General features: G+C 39.7%; 1 non-coding gene across 1 annotated transcript; it reads left to right on the forward strand.

The window, feature by feature from the left end:
* Nucleotides 1-7,973: 7,973 nt before the first annotated feature.
* Nucleotides 7,974-8,046, forward strand: TRNAM-CAU (transfer RNA methionine (anticodon CAU)). The gene has a single exon. It is a non-coding gene; the product is annotated as a tRNA-Met (tRNA).
* Nucleotides 8,047-11,857: the final 3,811 nt, after the last annotated feature.

The following is an 11,857-nucleotide window of genomic DNA, read 5'->3' on the forward strand; positions in this document are numbered from 1 at the left end:
TGGCATTTTAGAAACTAAGTTGTTGTTATTGCTCCACACAAGATCTGGGCATTAAAAAGTCTCTAAGTCCTGTCTCAAAGGCTCTTGTCAACATAGCAAAAAAGATTCTAAATCAATAAAGAACTTCAGGGAGCTTTTGGAAATACTCATTTAAAAGGTTCCATTTTTCAGAACAGATTTACTGCACCCTATTGATGGGAAAAAATGACTTTGTCCTTCTAAACATTTCCAGTTTGAAAAAGTGATTTTTAAATTAAGGACAGACGCAAAATAACAAGTTTCTTTCTCTTTTTTTTTTTTCCTTCTTTGATTCTTGCTTTTATTCTCATTACAAAAACTATTGAAAATCTCATGAAAAAAATATCTGCTGTAAAAAGTAAGAAAAAGAAATATGTACATGCACATCTAAGGGAATTTTATATTCAGTATAGCATATAATAAATTCAGTTTTCAGTAAAAGGGAGATTTTTGGTTTCATGGATTAATCTCTGCTTCATGCCAGTTCTTCTAGGAATAAATTAACTGATAATAGTAATAAGAATAATGATCACAATTTCTATCTATGAAGTGTCTACTGGATTTCAGACATTGTATTATATACATGTGTCATTTATCTTAATTATAACATCTATCCGATAATGTAAGCATTGCCATTCCATTGTTCATATGAAGAAACACGAGGCTCAAAAAGATTAAGTAGCTTTTCGAAGATCACTTACTTTAAAAAACCATGACCACCAACAACAAAATGACAGATAGGATTTAAACCCAGCTCTTTGTAACTAATATCTCATGGTCCTAAGTCTCATGTACACTTTCTACCATGACTGTAAAGCACTGTATTAGATTATCATTGAGAATATATGCATGTATATAAAATATATAAAATAAATATAATTTATGTAATAATTCATTATAGATAATTCCTTACTCTCTAATATCATGTAATGAATAGGCCAATGACTAATAACAGCAGATATCTAGAAAGAATGGGATGTATATATATCCTCCCAAGTGTTATGACAATTCAAAGAAGAGTAAACTCAATATAAGTTGAAAAAACCAAGATTTCATGGTTTTTCAAGGTTTCATGAAAAAGTGAGGTTTAAACTGGCTTCTATTGGATGCGTATGTCCTGAATAGGAACAAAAGGGAGGTTGTTTGTTTGCTTGTGGCAAGGGGGCAGGAACTGGATAGAGCACGGCATCATGGAATCAAGAGTAAGAACTCTGGAGAAAGGAAGGGGGTGGTGAGTAAAGAGGTAATGCTGACACTCTATTTGTCCAGTAATAATAAAAGCTATTCACTGGAAGGACTGATGCCCAAGCTGAAACTCCAATACTTTGGCCACCTGATTCAAAGAACTGACTCACTGGAAAAGACCTTGATGCTGGGAAAGATTGAAGGCAGGAGGAGAAGGGGATGACAGAGGATGAGATGGTTGGATGGCATCACTGACTTGATGGACATGAATTTGAGCAAGTTCCAGGAGTTAGTGAAGGACAGGGAAGCCTGGTGTGCTGCAGTCCGTGGGGTCACAAAGAGTCTGACACAACGGAGAGACTGAACTGAACTGATCATTAGATAAGTGTCAAATGATGTGCTGATTGTCATATATTCAATATAACATTCACATATTAAGTATTACTTATTTGCCTATCTTTATTTTGAAAAAATGGGGCATAGAGGAAAAGTATCTTGTTCAAGGTTCACCATGCTGCTGCTGCTGCTAGGTCACATCAGTCATGTCCGACTCTTAGCGACCCCATGGACTGCAGCCTACCTGGCTCCTCCATCCATGGGATTTTCCAGGCAAGAGTACTGGAGTGGGGTGCCATTGCCTTCTCCGAAGTTACACCATAAAGCCATAATAAAGACAAAGTCTTTTGACTTATATACTTGGATTCTCACCACTCAATATTATTGTCTGTCAGGATATATGGTCTGGGATGTTGTGATGTTTACTCAGAGATGAAAAATTATCTCTAAGATTGAGTTTAGAGTGAGTATAATATACAGTAGAAAAGAAAAAAGATATCCTTTGTTTTGTCTATGCAGCAAACATTGTTGAGTGCCGTGAATGTCAGGGCAGTAGGCAGAAGTCCAAGAAAACAGAGGCAGGCTCCATGACCTCAAAGAAGTTCTAATCTATTGTGGTAGGTGAGATCTATAGTCTAATAATGAGCATACGAAGTATTAAATGATATATATCTTTGAAGAGGTAAAAATAGACAAAAGAAAAATAGAAGATATCTTTTTCAAGTAATGGAAGCCAATCAGAGAATTCATGGAAATGGTGGAGTCAAATATGCATAGAATCCTTACAGGATACAGAGAATCAGCAATTGAGCCTCTGTTACACAGAGCTAAACCACTGTGAGGGCTTCCCTGGTGGTTCAGTAGTAAAGAACCTGCCTGCCAATGAAGGAGACATGGGTTTGATCCTTGGGTCAGGAAGATCCCCTGGAGAAGGAAATGGCAACCCACTCCAGTGTTCTTGCCTGGGAAATCCCATGGACAGGTTACAGTCCATGGGATTGCAAAAGAGTCAGACTAAACAACAACAGCAAGCCAGTGCGAACTCAGAAATACGGAACAAAATTGACCATTCATGGTCTGATTTGACTAGTGCACAAATACATAGAAGGTTGTAATGGGAATGAAGATAGGAAAGTTGATGAGTTCAGGTTGTGGAGTCTTGATGTCAAAATAATAGTTCAGACTTTTCTTTGTAAACAATGGGGAGCCACTGAGGACTAATGAGTTCAGAATATAAACTTTACAAATGAAGAGATTTTTCTGTCTTTTCAATCCTTGCCTGCCATATATTTGCTCTTAATATTTGATGAAAGAATCAATGAACTGCCATCACATAGTCAAGGTTATGCTTTAGGAAGGCAGTGATGTATAAAATGAGTTATAAAAGGGAAAGGCTAGAGAAAAGGAAACCAGTTAGGAGGCTGTTGTGTTCAATCAGGAAAGAAAATGTGGGAATTTCAGCTAGGTTTCTGGCAGTAGGAATAGAATTCAAGGGAAAGACATGAGAATCACCATTCATGAAGCATGGTCAACACATGTTGACTCACAGGATATTTGTAGAAAGGCAGAAAATGATTAGACATGGAACTCAAACTTTGAACCTAGTAAGAAAATAAGACACATAACAGAAATATCTGATTTAGAAGTTGGAGTTGATTTGTTCATATATTCAAAGAATGTTTTTGAAGGACTATTATGTGCCAGAGAGAAGGAAATGGCAACCCACTCCACTATTCTTGCCTGGAGAATCCTATGGACAGGGAAGCCTGGTGGGCTACAGTCCTTGGAGTCACAAAGAATCGAACATGACTGGGCAACTAACACACACACACATTGTGTGCCAGAAACTTTTCTAAGACACTTGATATACAGCAGACACAAAATGGACAAAACCCCTGCTCTCCATGAGTTTACATTCTATAACAGGTGGGAAGAGGGTAGAATATAAAACATAGATAATAACTGAACTATTTAGTATATTTAAGAGTTATGAAAAAGAGCATGATAAGGGGATTCTGGGTGAGTGGAAGGAAATAGTCACTTTAGTCAAGGTAGTAGGCAATGGCACCCCACTCCAGTACTCTTGCCTGGAAAATCCCATGGATGGAGGAGCCTGGTAGGCTGCAGTCCATGGGGTTGCAAACAGTTGGACATGACTGAGCGACTTCCCTCTCACTTTTCACTTTCATGCATTGGAGAAGGAAATGGCAACCCACTCCAGTGTTCTTGCCTGGAGAATCCCGGGGACGGGGGAGCCTGGTGGGCTGCCGTCTGTGGGGTCGCACAGAGTCGGACACGACTGAAGTGACTTAGCAGTAGCAGCAGTAAGGGTTGGCATTAGGTGAAGGGGATGTTTGAGGAAAGAAATGGGAAATAAAAAGTTTAGATATCTGAGATCTGGGAAAGAGAGACCCTAGAAATCATTTGCTTTAAGGTGATAAAAGATGGAATGTGAGAGGACAAGAAAAAAAAAAACTCTCTTTTTTCTATCTGAAGACTGAGGGTAGCACTTTGGGGACCATCTACATTTAATGACAGCATAATCAGGATGTAACAAAGGGAAAAGCTTTAGACTCATTTAGAGATGAACATACTGTACTATTTTATCTGATTTAAAACATCTCCCTGCCTAGAAATTAAGCCCAGCTTAATTAAAAGTAATTAAAAAAAAAAAAAAAAAAAAGCCCAGCTCTGTTAAAGTAATCCAGTTTCTCTGTAAGCCTAGAAGGAAGAGCTGGTTGTCATATGTGATGAGCCTTCTATGATCCTTTCAATTCTTATATAATAGAAAAGGCCAGAGGACAAAACTCCAGTTGTAAATATAATTTGAGATGAATTTTTCAGTTTTGCTCTATTATTTCTTCTATCTACCAGTACACCAATAATGGAAATTGGCACATAGAAGATTCTCTATGCATGTCAGGTGAAGAAAAATTAAGCTAACCAACGTTTGATTTGGGGGGTGGGGGTGAAGTGTTGATGATAAGGCTACGCGACTACTACTTAGCAGAACATACTTGACTGATGCTGTACAGGATTTGACTTAGGGACTCAATCCAGGGTGAACACCATCTGCCGATTCCAGAACTGGAATGAGCTTCGCACACTGAGCAGAGTCCTCAGAAGGTCATGGGGTTCAGTCCCCTTCCTCTAGGCATTTGAAATCTAAAACATCAAAGCTAGTGATCGCATATTCTCTTTCTTAGAGTAGATTCTAAAACATCTTATACATTTTAGACAATCTTTTATATTGAACCAAGCCTCTCTTGATGAAACTGAAGTTTATTTTCGACTACTCTTCTTGTGTGTTCCAGTATGTAAGAGATTCTAACATTTACATAGGTTTTTTTTTTTTTTTTTAACAAGCCTATCAGTTTGTTCTCCAAAGAAACCATCCTCTGCTTGTACATTGCAGTTCATGAAATGCTGCACTTTCAGGACAGGTTTGCTTACAGTAGAAAATCTTTAAGTTGTAAAGATTTTCAAGAATTCTATAGCTAGATGTAAATACTTCAGATTTAATACCTTAGAAACTTTCCCCCTTGATTCTTTCGCAGGTGAGCCAAAGAGAGCAGTAGAATCTGGGTTCTATATAAAATGAAGAAGGGGGTGGGGGGAGGGAAAAAACTGCCCCTGATATTTTTTTTTTTTAAACTGAGATTTAAAAGGTTTCACCAAATGTTTTCTCTGTGCAGATAAGGGAGCCAAAGGCTATGACAGCAGCTTGTCTGGATTAGAAGGTTGATTGTTTGCACTCTTGTTTAGTTTCGTTCCTTAATGTGGACCAGGATGTCAGGGGTCTTCTGTGAGAGCAGCTGAGGAGAACAGAGACACAGGGTGGGGTCTAGGGAAGACTGATGTGAGGTATGTGTGGGGGCAGAGGGGGGAGGGGGAGGGAAACAGAGATCAAAGAATCATCCAGAGCTCCTCAGCCTTCCACAGCAAAAAAGCCTTTGGCAACTCTTTGATGTCCAATTTGCCCTCTGCCCCCAGTCAGAAGTGTGTCGAGGGACCTGAGTGAGAACGGATTCAGCAGGGCCATTTTATAGGTCTGTGAGGCAGACAGCATCTTTCCCGTACCTTCTAAAAGAGACAGGCAGAAAAAAAAATTGCTATAATTCCTAACCCACAGGAGCTTACACTCTAGTTCAACAGACAAAACCTTGAGTATCTTGACCAGTCAACTTCACAAACAACGGAAACTTTTGATTGTGTCGTGGTTGTGATTTTTACTCTTAACATGATAGTTTGATAAATCTGTTCTTCTCAGGAATAAAAAGCACCTGAACACAATGTGTCCTTTTGTCTGGTAGGGTGTCTTTCCTCAGTCATGTCACTTTATTGACTCTCTTTTCCCTCCCTCTAATCTATTTCTGGTGTTTTATATTTTGTATTCAAAGCAGGTGTGTTTTACACAATGTTATGGCCATCTATGGATATCTGTTTTTTTTTTTTTTTCCTTTCAGCTAACAGAAAAATTTTCTTATCTGCCCCCCTGGACAACATAGGCTTTGGTAACTTTTCAGAGTTTTTTTTTTTTTTTTTTAATAGAAGGATAATTGCTTTCACAGAATTTTGTTGTTTTCTGTCAAACATCAACATGAGTCAGCCATAGGTGGACATATGTCTCCTCCTCTTTCACCTCCCTCCCATCTCCTCCCCATCCCACCCCTCTAGGTTGATACAGAGCCCCTGTTTGAGTTCCCTGAGACATACAGCAAATTCCCATTGGCTATCCCTTTGACACATGGTAACGTAAGTTTCCATGTTACTCTTTTCATACATCTCACCCTCTCTTCCTCTCTCTGCATGTCCATAAGTCTGTTCTCTATGTCTGTTTCTCCACTGCTTTTCAGAGTTCTTGAAAGGAGTATTGTGAGTAAATATGGAACTGATATCTTAAAAATGACAGCTCTGGTAGCTGCTGATTAAAAGTCGAACTATTAATGCTCTGTTTCCTAAAGTGAAACTGTAATCTTGAAGAGGTGTAGATATGCAAATTAAATCACTAATGTGTAGTTTTCTTTAAATCTATGTCCTTTTTCCTTGAAGTTTACTTTGCATTACATCTACACACAAATGACCCTACAGAGAAGTTGAAAATAAACTCCCTCACTCCACCCAGGTCTGCCAGCCTGTGTATCTTTGTTCTGGTTGCTTAGATTTCACACCTAGTTGATTCTTTCACCTACTAGGACTAAAAGCAGTCTCTTTTCATCATAACTAGTCAGTAGGGAAAGCAAAGATTTGCATGGAAAAATCATCCAAAACTACTAATAGCTTTAGAAGGTTGCAGAAATCACCTTACGTGACCTGCTTGGAATGGCATGGTTGTTCAGCTAGAACCATGGTAGCAATGCATGTTACAGGTCTTCAAGAAAACGCTGTTGTTTGCCAGAACAAAATGCAGCTATATTCTTCTCAGTTAAATTATATTAAATATCAGGACAATAAGCAACATTTTGCAATCCACCCTCTTCCAAAATATTCCTACCATTTCCTTCATCCTTTCCTGGATCTTTAAGGGCAAGGAGCTTAATAGAAGACAAAGTGAAAGTGAAAGTCACTCAGTCGTGTCTGACTTTTTGCAACCCAATGGACTATACAGTCCATGGAGTTTTCTAGGCCAGAATACCTAAGTGGCTAGCCTTTTTTCCCAACCCAGGGATCAAACCCAGGTCTCCCACACTGCAAGCAGATTCTTTACCAGCTGAGCCACAGCAGAAGCCCTAATATAAGAAAAAGGTCACATAAAGGAAGGCTTCCCAGGTGGCTCAGTGGTAAAGAACGCTCCTGCATTGGCCACAGAAAACACAGGTTCAATCCCTGGGTCAGGAAGATCCCTTGCAGGAGGAAATGGCAACCCACCTCAGTATTCTTGCCTGGAGAATTCCAAGCGGGCCACCATCCATAGGGTCCAAAGGGTTGGACTCAGTGGCACCCCACTCCAGCACTCTTGCCTGGAAAATCCCATGGATGGAGGAGCCTGGTGGGCCACAGTCCATGGGGTCGCCAAGAGTCGGACAAGACTCAGCGACCTCACTTTCACTTTTCACTTTCATGCATTGGAGAAGGAAATGGCAACCCACTCCAGTGTTCTTGCCTGGAGAATCCCAGGGACCGGGGAGCCTGGTGGGCTGCCATCTATGGGGTCGCACAGAGTCGGACACGACTGAAGCGACTTAGCAGCAGCAGCAGCAGAGCACACGTATAAAAACACTGGTTAACTTTATCTTGGTATATTGTGTCTCTACACTAGAAAATTCTGTATAATTAAAGCAGCTTCAATTTTGAAAGACAGTGAGCCAATTGTTGAAATGTATTTTGAAAGCAATAAAAAAAAATTGATGATTCTAATATTCTACCAGTTTTCAGGCTTCAAAGGAAAATGCCTGTTTGTGAGGAGTGTCCACAGTGAGCCATGTTTTCAACTTGCCTCCTTAGCGCAGTAGGCAGCGCATCAGTCTCATAATCTGAAGGTCCTGAGTTCAAACCTCAGAGGGGGCAGTTGTGTTTTGCCTTCATCACTTCCTAAGAGAATTTTCAGAGTAATTTTTTTTTAGCTATTTTACGTTCCTCTTAGTAACTTTACTTGTTTTGACAAATATTAGTTAATAATATTGAAAATGAAAGTGAAGAGGTGGCCAATATCAAAGGAGAAGCCAACTGAATGTTGCAATTATAATATCACTAGATTTCAAAATTTATGCCATACATTTCATTAAAGACATCATCTCATAAAGGAAATGCTCCATGGATTGAAATTATAAAATATTAATTGAACATGAAACTAAATATCTTTTATAGGAGAAACTGGTTGTAAAGCAAGATAAATATACTTTAAAAAAAATATCTTTGTAAGACAACCCTGTGGAGGGAGTGCACTCCTTTGATACCAGGAAGGGTACTAGTGGTTTAGAAACGTGTGTGTGGGTGTTTTAAGGGGATGTTTTTGAACCTTAAGGAACACATACTGACCAAGAAGAAATCTGTGTGTACGTGTGTATCTGTATGGGTGTTTGAGAGAGTGGGAAAGCAGGCAGAGACCTGGTAGGGTTCAATGTGTGTTCAATTGCAAACACAGATACTGGGCCAAGTGGCCAATATGCTTAGATATGCATTAGGATTAGCATAAGCAATCATTCTCAGGCTTTTAAGAAATGGAGCTGTCTTTAAAAAGGAACGTTGGGCAATCAGTAAAAATAATCAAAGGAATGTGCAAAGGCTTCCTCTCTATCCCAACTCTTTCACCCAATCATCGGGCTTTCTTTTTGCCCCAGTTACTCTGGTTTGAAGAGATGCAGAATAGGTTGAAGAGAAATGGAGTGTTCTGGAAAAATGTGAATGGAGTCTGAGGATTAGGAGGTGGAATTAATTAATCATATTTTTTTTTTTTCTTTAAAAAAGTGATTGAGTTGAAGGTCCATCTCAGTAGTGGTCATAGTTTGGGATATTTCTAAAAAGCCCTTGTATGATGATAGTGAATTTAATTAGCCTCCAATTTAAATAAATTTTAAAAAATTAAAAATAAATAAATGAATAAATAAAAGAAAATTGAGTGTTTAAACATTTTATGTCAAGGAAGATCTAGGCACCAAGACAATAATATTCAAAACAATGGAACAGAGAAAACAATCCTAGTAGAAGACCCTAAAATTGCCCCTTGTATTTCCTGGGAAAAATATCATGTGGGCGGGACTTGGAAAGCCAGCAGAGAACAGATGCATCAAAGTCTGGGTTACATTACACTAATCTTTTAAGAGTCTTTTATCTAATCTCTTTCTGGCTATTGCTAAGTGCCAGAGATATGATTGCCACTATATAAATATCAGAGATTATCTAAACTCCTCAGGAGAAATCCATCTAATAGACATCAAAACCAGTCAAGGCATTGTGGGTCCTCAGTCTTTCCTTGGCAGAAACAAAGATGAAGGCAAATCCAATCTGTCCTTCACAAAGGACCAACTTCTACATACTTTCATATTACTTTGACTTCCTGCATCTATAATAGCATTTTTGAATGTAGATCCTCTAAAAGCAAAGAACAGTAGAGAGTGTTTATCAACTCCTGAGGTAAAGAGGCATGCAAATTAACCGTAATCTATAGGCCTAGTCGCACATCTGACTCTGTGACTTCATGGACTGTAGCCCACCAGGGTCTTCTGTCCATGGGATTTCCCAGGCAAGAATGCTGTATTGGGTTGCCATTTCCTTCTCCAGGGGATCTTCCTGACCCAGAGATTGAACCTGTGTCTCCTGCATTGGCAGGCGGATTCTTTACCTCTGAGTCACCTGAGAAGACCTTAATCACAAGACAAAGAAAATATAAAAGTCAAGATGTGAAGCAGAGAAGTCACAGTGCCCTGCATTCCAAAATGTTCTGTCTTAAGGCAGTAGACTAACAACGTGTTTAAGCACATTGTAGGCTCTGGAGTTCAACACAGGTTTGAAGATCATTGCTGCCATGTGATAGCAGTAAGTTCCATCCTAAGGTATTAGTAACTTTGAGTCTCTGAGTTTCCTTAATCTATAAAATATAAAAAATACGAATCTCTCAGGGCTGTTGTGAAAACTGGAGAAGGCCACTTATATAAAATGCTTGGCAAGGTCCCTGACACCCAGTAAACACTCAATAAAGAGCAGATGTTTTGTTCTCATTACTTGTGACCAGTAAGACAAATAAAAGACTGAGGAAAAGTGAAGAAAATGGACCTTTTGTCAAAGAAAGGAACACTGTCTTGCACCTCCAAGGAAAACCTAGGGGGCAAAAGTGCTGAATCAGACATGTTACAGGAATAAAGGGGCAGATTTATTTTTAGACCCTTTCTTTACCACTCTGACTCCCAGCTTCCTGTTCATCAGCAGGTGGAGACAAATGAATCTGCTTTGATACAATACTTATGATAAAGATATTAAGTCTCTCCTGAAATTTGCTTATATTTGCACCATGACTTTTCTTCCACTAACCCACTACGGATGTTTCATTAGCACCTTGCTGGATGTGTGCATTTGTCTTTCCTTCCCCACACAGTTACCAAATGGCAGGGAGCAAGGTTTTTTTTGTTGTTGTTGTTGTTTTTGAGTATAATTGCTCTGCAATATTGTGTTACTTTCTGCTGTACAACAGAATGAATTAGCTATATATATACGTATATCCCTTCCTTCTTGAGCCTCCCTCCCACCACCACCCCCCATCACACCCCCATAGGTCATCACTTTATTGTTGGTGTTGTTCAGTCGCTACGTCGTGTCTAACTCTTTGTGACCCCATGGACTGTAGCCTGCCAGGCTCCTCTGTCCATGGGATTTTCCAAGCAAGAATACTGGAATGGGTTGCCATTTCCTTCTCCAGGGGATCTTCTTGACCTAGGGATTGAACCCGAGTCTCCTGTGTCTTCTGCACTGGCACATGGATTCTTTACTGCTGAGCCGCCAGGGAAGCCCAAGGTCATTACTTCTTGTTGTTCATCTTTCAGTCGCTAAGTCATGTCCAACTCTTTGCAACCCTGTGGACTGCAGCACGCCAGGCTTCTCTGTCCTTCACTAAGGTCATCATTGTGTTTGTTACTCAGTTGTGTCCAACTCTTTGTGACACCGTGGACTGTAGCCTGCCAGCCTCCTCTCTCCATGGGATTTCCCAGGCAAGAATACTGGAGTAGGTTACCATTTATGTCTAAAATAGATAGCTAGAGGGAAGCTGCTATATAGCACAGGGAGCTCAACTGCATGCTTGTAGATGACCTAGAAGGTAGGGTTCTTTGACACATTTGTTCAGTACAGACTCAGTCAAAGATCCTTACTGAACTGCAAAACCTTAGCTCCCTGCCTGAGTCCTTCACACTTCTGTTTCTCTTTGCTTAGTCCCCCTCTCCCCTTTCTTACTCGCATTTCTTTTAAGTAAGGAGAGTAAAGGCTCACTCAACTTTATCGACTTTTCTCCTCCTATGGTTTTCTGGTACAAAGGAAAAAAACATCAAAAGCAAAGCATATTTATGTGCAAGAGCCCAAATTGGCCCAAATTGATCCCCTAGTTTTCTGCATGCTTGCCTATTGTATTCAGGAAACAACAAACCAAGTTCCTGTTTGAAAAGAGTATCATTAGACACTTGTCAGTATTTTCTGAAAAACAATTTCCTAGGAGTGAGGTGCTTGATTAAATGGTATGCACACTTGTGGTTTAAAAGAATATTGTCATTGTTGTTCAGTCACTAAGTTGTGTCCGACTCTTTGCAACCCCAGGAACTGCAGCGTGCCAGGCTTCCCTGTCCTTCACTTTCTCCCTGCATTTGCTCAAACTCATGTCCATTGAGTCAGTGAT

The sequence above is a fragment of the Bos grunniens genome, chromosome 14, assembly GCF_055505025.1.
Source record: "Bos grunniens cultivar Pamir isolate PY7600 chromosome 14, Bosgru_T2T1.0, whole genome shotgun sequence".
In the NCBI taxonomy this organism is placed as follows: Eukaryota; Metazoa; Chordata; class Mammalia; order Artiodactyla; family Bovidae; genus Bos; species Bos grunniens.